The sequence below is a fragment of the Marmota flaviventris genome, chromosome 8, assembly GCF_047511675.1.
Source record: "Marmota flaviventris isolate mMarFla1 chromosome 8, mMarFla1.hap1, whole genome shotgun sequence".
Lineage (NCBI taxonomy): Eukaryota > Metazoa > Chordata > Mammalia > Rodentia > Sciuridae > Marmota > Marmota flaviventris.
In genome coordinates this window covers 108,206,691-108,215,530 of record NC_092505.1, presented here as the reverse complement: position 1 = coordinate 108,215,530, position 8,840 = coordinate 108,206,691, and positions in this window count along the sequence as shown.

The following is an 8,840-nucleotide window of genomic DNA, read 5'->3' as shown; positions in this document are numbered from 1 at the left end:
TCATTTCGTACCTTGACAACAACTTTCCAAGTTTGGCTTTTCCTTTAACTTGACTTTTGTTCCAGGTGGCTCTTCAGACCTCACTTGGATAGAAGAGCACTGTCTCACGGAGTTGTGAGGATCTGCCAGCTAAGAGGAGCGACCTAAGGGATAGACCAGCAGCCCTCTCTAAATGTCTGTTCCCTGGGTAGGTCCAGGACGGCAGTAGTCAGCTCCTTCTTTCAGCGCTGGTCTCCTGGAGAGAGCAAGCTACTTTCAGCAACAGCTTTTCAGTTGAGCAAAAAAGGCTGCAATGACCTCAAGGCCATAAAGCACTCATGCTAACTGGCTGAAGTGGATTCGCCTGGAACCCATTTTGCCTGTTTGGTTCTTGCTGAGGGAAAATCACTGCCATCAAAGTTTCCCGGGCATGTCTGGCAGGAGAGACTCAGGTTCTCACTTAATGTTCGTCACGACATCCAAAGGGGCATTATTTTCCCTCCTGGGAATATGAATCTGAGAGAGGCTTCCTAACTTGCCCCTGGCTGTGTGAATTACCAGATGTCAAGTTCACATCCTCTGACCCCGTCTAGGAAGCTGTCTGCCTTGTCTTGTCTCTGACTGCCGTGGTGCCTCAGTAGGTGACATTGGTAGCTCTGACATGTAACCTAGTGCTTGCCTTCTGGTTCCTGACACTTGCTAGGTCCCCGTCCCTGGCTGTTCTTTAGCATAGAGACATGACCACTCCCCTCTTGAACAGGAGCCTCAGCCTGTGACTCACTAACCATTCTCTTGACGTGGTGCCCAAAGCTCAAGTCTAATGTATATGAAAAGTTACTTTAGTTTGGACTCATATAATGATGTAGAAATTAAGATATATGATGTATAAGTTGAGGGAAACTAATATAGTAATTATGTATTTTCCTAAGTGTGTAAGTATATTATTTAAAACAAATTACAAATTTTTTAGACAATTTCTCAAACCTATCTAGCAAATACACTGCTGTCTCCACCAGTGTTTGCAAATTAATTTTAATATTGACATAAGGCATTTGCAAGGAAGGGAAATCTGTTTTTAAAACATCATATAATTCAAATTTCATTTGTATGTCTCTTTGAATAATATTGCCTGTGGCCTTGCTTCATCTAGTGGCACAGATGGTAGAAGTGTGTCTGTATATTCAGTTTTATTGTGTGTTTCCTACTGATTTTGTTCCTATTCTTTGGCCCTGTCAGTTGAGACAATTTCGTTTATGGAGATTTTAGCCTAGGTCTAGCAAGTAACCTGTTCAGCTGCTTTGAGTAAACTGGTCCAGGAAGTGCAGGGTCATGAGAACATCATTAGCCATGACCTTGACGAGTTAGCATAGCAAAGAAATCCAGAAAGAAAGTGTCCTTGGCCACACAAACTTGCTCATACCACTTATTGTAAAAAAAACAAATATTAAAAGAAAAATGAGAAAGCCTTCCCAGAGCTGCTCCTTATTGCTGCCCTGGAGTGGCTGACATCATGGTGAACGTTGTCCCTGCCACTGTGCACATGCTGCCAGGAGTCACCATGGAAGAACTCTTTTTACTTTATTATTTTCCATTAAGAGGAACTTGTGAATGGTAAGCCATTCAATTAGCTTGACGAAGCTCTGGCTATTAAAAACAGTTTAAAGAATGCTGAGAGGAAAATTGAGGAGAACTAACAATATCATCGAGTCCTAGAAAGGTGGCCTTGAAAAGGAGTTGTGCAGCTGGTGCTAGGTTCATGCACTACGACCTGCCTAAATGCTGACCTGCTATGCATTCTGTAGTATTGCAAAAATAAGAAGAAAACTTATAAAACTCATGCCATCTTTGTTCTCCCTTTAAGTTAGATTTTTATACTCTAATCGATGCAGGCAATTCTCTCTGGAGGACATTCCCCAGATAGCTGCTGCAAAGACGCTTACAGGAGAAATGCAGCAGAGTGGTAGGAGGGACCTGCTGAGTCAGTTACCTCTCAAGTCCATACAGGCTGATTTTCTTGGAGATGCCAGAGTCCACGCCCCTTCCATTCTGCTCTTTTATTTATTAACTCCACAACCCTTGCAGGATACTTGCCCGTGGACATTCCCATCCCTACATCTGTAAAATGATAGTCATATCCAGCTTATAATTAAATATGAGGACACAATGACTTTATAGAGAGCCATTGGATCCCACAAATAGTAAGCACTCAATAAATACTAGCTGGGATTCCATCTATGTAATTGTAACTACAGGTCAGGATGAGTTCCTCTTTTATTAAATCTACATTCTTTCAATTGCTTCTTATAGGACAGCAGGATGCAATCTCAGATCCTGACCTTGGCAATAGACTGAGTGGACAAGGATGCATTACTTGCAGTGTTCATTAGACACTTCTGACATTTCATTGCTTCATCTGGGAATAGGCTGGCAGCATCTGATTTTAAAGTTTGCTCTGGGGAGTAAATGTGTGAATATCTTCACAATGCCAAACACCAAATAGACACCAGTCACAAGGGACTCTCTTGACAATTACTTTTTTACATGGCATGCTTCTCCTGCCATCCTAGGCTGTCCCTGATCAAAGGGTTTAGTGCATCAACATGTGGAAGAGAATATGTGATCACTTCCACTTTTGTGGGATGTTCTTGTATTTGGTTTAATCTTAGCTCTGAGGACTCTTACAGATGCATGGAAATTTCTTGCATGTGAAAAGTGTCTTGATAGAACATATGAGGGTCACTCATTGTGCCAAGTACATAAGGCTCATCACACAGTATCTTTTCCAAAATAACACCATGAGGCACAATGTCCTCATTGTGCCCATTTTGTGAAGGAGCTGTGTGGCTTGCATTCCAGTTTGGCCCGTGAGTTGGTCAGTCCCTGTGGACTGAGGGTTCTTTCCTTCTCAGGGCAAATGGTAGGACCCACTGGTCAGACTCAGCCATGGCACAGTTTAGTCTACACTAGTGTCATGGCCACAAACATTCATGGCCAAGTTCAGCATCCACAGGTGAGGTCAAAACTCAGCAGGAGAGGCATACAGGGAGGCACTGCAGAGACATATGACAAAGGTCACAGATGCTCAGAGCGAATAGGAAAAAACAAGATCTCAGCTGATAAACAGTGTTGCTATCTAAGTGACAGCAACACTGGGGTTCACTTACTATTCCACCTTTTTATTATGTTTCATTTTTTGCTAAAAAGAGCTAAAATGTCAGATTATTTGAAAACAAATATGGCAGTGATCCTTTATCAGTATTTATAGACCATAAAGTAATAAACAAATACATGTTAATCATCTTTAGATAATATACACATATAAGTGGTTAACTCCATCTTAGATAATTTCTTAACCATGAGGTATTTCTAAATTGTGAAAGATCAAATGAGAAGCCCACCATGCTTGCTCTTTCTCAGAAACTTCTGAGTAATATGTGCTAACCTAAGCGACTGTTTCCCAATAAAGCCATTTCAGTTATATGATTAAATACCTCCATAAATATCTTCTAATGGTTACCCAGTGACTTCGCTAAATGAATGATCTTTGCTCTTTTCAGTGTATCAATATTATAGATAACAGCAAAAAAATACAATTCTGATCCTTTTCCCTTAACAAATTCTACATGATCAAATTGTTGCCCAATTTACAAACCCTTTATTTTTCTGTTCCCAGGATTGCACAATCACTTCACATTTTTGTTTGGTGGTATGATGTTATAGAGATTATTTAGCCCTTCCCTTTATTCATCTAAATCTTACAATATTTAAATTCACACAAATCCTTTAGAATTATGACATGAGCTTCATCTTCATTACTCTAAGGCTCAATATACCTTCCAGAAACGTGAGAAAGCAGAGGCAAACATGTTTAAGAAATGTTTATTAACAGTGCTTTGCCTAAAGAGACAAACATTGACAACTGACCTATCCAGCTCATTGAATGTAGATCCTTATGCCTTAAACAACAATAAGAAGTTATAAAAATAACACAATATTCTAACAAATTAAAATATTTTTTTAAATTTTTTTTATTGGTTGTTCAAAACATTATAAAGCTCTTGACATATCATATTTCATACATTAGATTCAAGTTGGTTATGAACTCCCAATTTTACCCCAAATACAGATTGCAGAATCACATCGGTTACACATCCACATTTTTACATAATGCCCTATTAGTAACTGTTGTATTCTGCTACCTTTCCTATCCTCTACCATCCCCCCTCCCTCCCCTCCCATCTTCTCTCTCTACCCCATCCACTGTAATTCATATCTCTCCTTGTTTATTTTCCCATTCCCCTCACAACCTCTTATACGTAATTTTGTATAACAATGAGGGTCTCCCTCCATTACCATGCAATTTCCCTTTTCTCTCCCTTTCCATCCCACCTCATGTATCTGTTTAATGTTAATCTTTTCTTCCTGCTCTTCCTCCCTGCTCTGTTCTTAGTTGCTCTCATTATATCAAAGAAGACATTTGGTATTTGTTTTTTAGGGATTGGCTAGCTTCACTAAGCATAATCTGCTCTAGTGCCATCCATTTCCCTGCAAATTCTATGATTTTGTCATTTTTTAGTGCTGCGTAATACTCCATGGTGTATAAATGCCACATTTTTTTTATCCATTCATCTATTGAAGGGCATCTGGGTTGGTTCCACAGTCTAGCAATTGTGAATTGTGCTGCTATGAACATCGATGTAGCAGTATCCCTGTAGTACGCTCTTTTAAGGTCTTCAGGGAAAAGTCCAAGAAGGGCAATAGCTGGGTCAAATGGTGGTTCCATTCCCAGCTTTCCCAGGAATCTCCATACTGCTTTCCAGATTGGCCGCACCAGTTTGCAGTCCCACCAGCAATGTACAAGAGTACCCTTTTCCCCACATCCTCTCCAGCACTTGTTGTTGTTTGACTTCATAATGGCTGCCAATCTTACTGGAGTGAGATGGTATCTTAGGGTGGTTTTGATTTGCATTTCTCTGACTGCTAGAGATGGTGAGCATTTTTTCATGTACTTGTTGATTGATTGTATGTCCTCCTCTGAGAAGTGTCTGTTCAGGTCTTTGGCCCATTTGTTGATTGGGTTATTTGTTTTCTTATTGTTTAATTTTTTGAGTTCTTTGTATACTCTGGATATTAGGGCTCTATCTGAAGTGTGAGGAGTAAAAATTTGTCCCAAATTAAAATATTTGAAGTCAAGAGTATTTTCACATGAGAAGTGACTTGAATAATGCTGATTTGAAAATAAATTGGACCCTGGATGGACTCAAACTTGATTCCATGTGTGATTTGAACATGACAAGATCTATTTACAATCAACTCAGCAGAGTTTGGTGATGTTTACAGAATGAAACTGACCAGGCTGGAGAGTGCTGGAACTGAATTTGGAAATGAGTCAGGATTCTCACAGCTGCTTTTTGATCTATTTGTCACTGATTGGGAAGGAAAGATTTCAGCAGCTGCCTGTGATCCATTTCAGGGAGTGGACAGGCAACTAGGAAAGAAAAAGGCTAGTGATGACCTGGCCTACTTCTGCAAACATGGTAAAATCCCACAGCCTGTAAGACAGATTAACGATGTTTTCTAGAGAGTTCTTATCTATGGAGTGGTTTTGGCAGAATTTTCATGGTTTAGGATTCAGGTATTAATAAATGAAGATATAATCTGACTTCATGAAGCCTGAGTTACTAGAAGCTATCTGGAACTTTAATATCAATCTATCGTAACCTAAATGTTCAAATAACCTGTGAACTTTCCTTGGTACTTCCTCTGTTACTTTGGGTCAGAAAGTCTGGCATGCCAGAGCTCTCTCTGCCTTCTCCTAACCTTGAAGATATTAGCAAATATTGATAAAAGATGATATCTTTTCTGGGAAGTAAGGTTATTTTAAAATATTTAGATACCGTTTAATTTAAATCTTGGTATTTGCCAAAGACTAATTTGGACAATGTGATTCAGACATGGTGTAATCGTGCTAAAGATCAAAACAAGTATCATTTTGTGAATAGTTATAAACAATGATTAGTAAAAAAAAATTAGTTAACTATTCATAAGAAGTATTAATTTTACTGATAAGTGTACTTATGCCAATAAATCAAAAATCATAAGTAAACTGTATACTGAATACTTGATCTCTAATCAATACTTCATTGCTATTTCAATACCTCAATAGAAAAAAAAAACATAGTTATAAAGTGAGATTGCTTGTTACAATCCACAATGAGGTGCAGGTACTTGTACATCTGGGCATTTACCTTTAGAAGTCTGCATTCTTGGGGGCTTTGGAAAATGTAGAAGCATTGAAAATGGTTCGCCTACAGAGGGGCATGAAATTTTTCATGAGTTTGAAAAAAAAAGAAAATAGCTTGAGAGCTTTGCAGTTGATGTTGACCGCAAGGCTCTTAAGATACCTTAAGAAACCCTGCCAAGGGGGCTGGGGATGTGGCTCAGTGGTAAAGTGCTTGCCCAGAATGCATGAGGGCCTTGAGTCCATTCACAGCATTGGGGGGGGGGGGTGGAGTTTGATTATTTAATGTTATAATTATCATGATAAAATGTTTCTCTTTACTGACAGGCCATCTATAAATTTTTTAAATGGAAGATGAAGTCAACCTTCCCTACACCACGGAATTACATAAAGTGTGTCTTCTGTGGGTGGCATTGTACCCTGTGCCCAGAGGTTAACAGAGGTCATGATATGGAGGTAGTCCAGAGAGTGAGCTGGAGGCTGGCCTCTCTGTGAGTCTTTACTCACTTCCTTGACTTCTTGGATCACTTGGGTGTTTCTCTTTCACCACCTACTGCCCCATTTCCTGTGTGGTTCCTGAGCGTGGAGAGATAATAGGCACATGAATGATGTCCAGGAAAGACTGATGGGGAATGAACTTAGGAGACAAATCTACACTAGAGACAGAAGCTGGTAGATTGGACAAAAGGCAGGATAAGGACATGGAGAAGAGGAAGGGAAAGATGCATCCCTGTGTCCCTGAGAGCATGGGCAGACGGTGGCAAGTCTGTTGAGGAGCACAGCGAGTGCAGTTCTGGCCTCATTAATTGATCTTCATGAGAGGGTGCACAGAGAGGCAAAGGCGTGTGGAGACCTGCGCAGGCAGCACAGGGAAGAGGTCAAGCCTAGAGAGAAGGCACGGGTCGAGGGAGGAGGAGGAGGATGGAAGAGGGCATCGGGGCCAGCACAGCAGCCCAGGAGGGAGAGTAGGACCAGGGACACAAAGTCATCTGACTCTTCAGTGAAACTAATTTTCTGTCTTCATTGGAGCCTTCATAAAAAAACAAAACCCTTCAGGAAGAGTCCTAGTTTGAGAACCCTTGAATAATTCCACATTCACATCACTGCAGGCTGAACAGCCCAAGTGCCTGTGTGGTTTCGCCACCAAGAGAGACACCACTGAGAATGGGCACCGGCGAAGGAACTGCTCCCTCATCCGGTGTCCCTGTAAATGCCCACCCTCAGGCAGGTGCTTCAGACCTGGACTCCTTCTGAGGAGGATGGGCATCCCGTCCAAGTCACTCCCCAGCACAGGGACCTGCAGTTACAACCCTCTTCCATGTACTCTGACCCCCGGGCAGATGTGCTTGCCCGAGCACCCCCGTATACCTACTTTCCTACGAGAACCTGCGCTAACTGAAGGCCAGCGATGTTGGCTGTTCACACCTTAACCAGCAGCGACATTTCTGCCAGCACAGGTATCCGGAGAATATTTGTTGAACAGGAAGACTTGTTGTGGACGTGGAAGGCTGCCACAGAATTCTGCCTGTTTCTGCAATACAGTTTTCATGGTCGTTCTGCATGTGTTTAGGCCCCAAGGTCATGCCAGAGCTTAGCACACCTCCCCAGTCCCTGAGACAGAATTTGATAAGCAAACATGAGCTGGAATGAAACAATGGAAGGATGGACACAGGGAGAATTTTCTGGGCCCACCGATGTGTGGACACAAATGGAATCATCGAGTACCAACGCTTTTTCTTGCTTATGCTCAGCCCACTCAACATGTTTAAAATAACGTGATGAGTGTGTTTATGTAAGACCATTGTGTTAGTCAGCTTTTCGTCACTGTGACCAAAATACCTGAAAGAACCACTTAGGGGAGGAGAAGTTTATTTTGGGCTCATACTTTCAGCGAAGCCATCCATGGCTGGTGGACTTCACTGCTCTGGGCCTCGGTGAGGCAGAACATCATGACAGGAGACTGTGCTAGAGGAAAGTGGCAGCCAGGAAGAGAGAGGTTAAAAGGCCAGGGTCAGATGTAGTCCAAGGCCACGTCCCCAGGACCCTACCTCCTCCAGCCACTCCCCACCTGCCTACAGTCATCACCCTGTAGTCCTGAAATGGATTAATTCACTGATGAGGTTAGAGCCCCATGACCTAATCCTTACTTCCAAACCCCACCTCTGAACCTTGCTGTATTGGGGACCATGCTTCCAAAGCCTGAGATTTTGGGGGCATTTTAAAGACCCAGATCATAGTGGCACCAAGATGGGTTCATGCTTCTGCTTCTGTTCTGGATTCTTCTCTGTGGCATTCTCCTGGGGTCATTGAGCATGAGCCTTCTGACTGATCACCTTTCTCCCTCCCAGTGGCTGCTTTCACTTTGCTGCGGGGTCACAGATTCTCACAGGGGCCACCATCACTACAAACATCGCATGTGCCACTCAGACCTCAAAACAGCTTGATATTCTGAGATCAAGTGTGGGAGAGTCTTTCTTCTTCATTTTCAGTTTTGACTGTCTTGGGGTTTAGGGGGTATTTTGCAAAGTTTGTAATGAAGCAACTCATCTCGAATTAGTTTACATCCATATTGCTCCATGGAACTCAGACAGCTATCCTGGGGGGTTGGGACAGAAGAAAA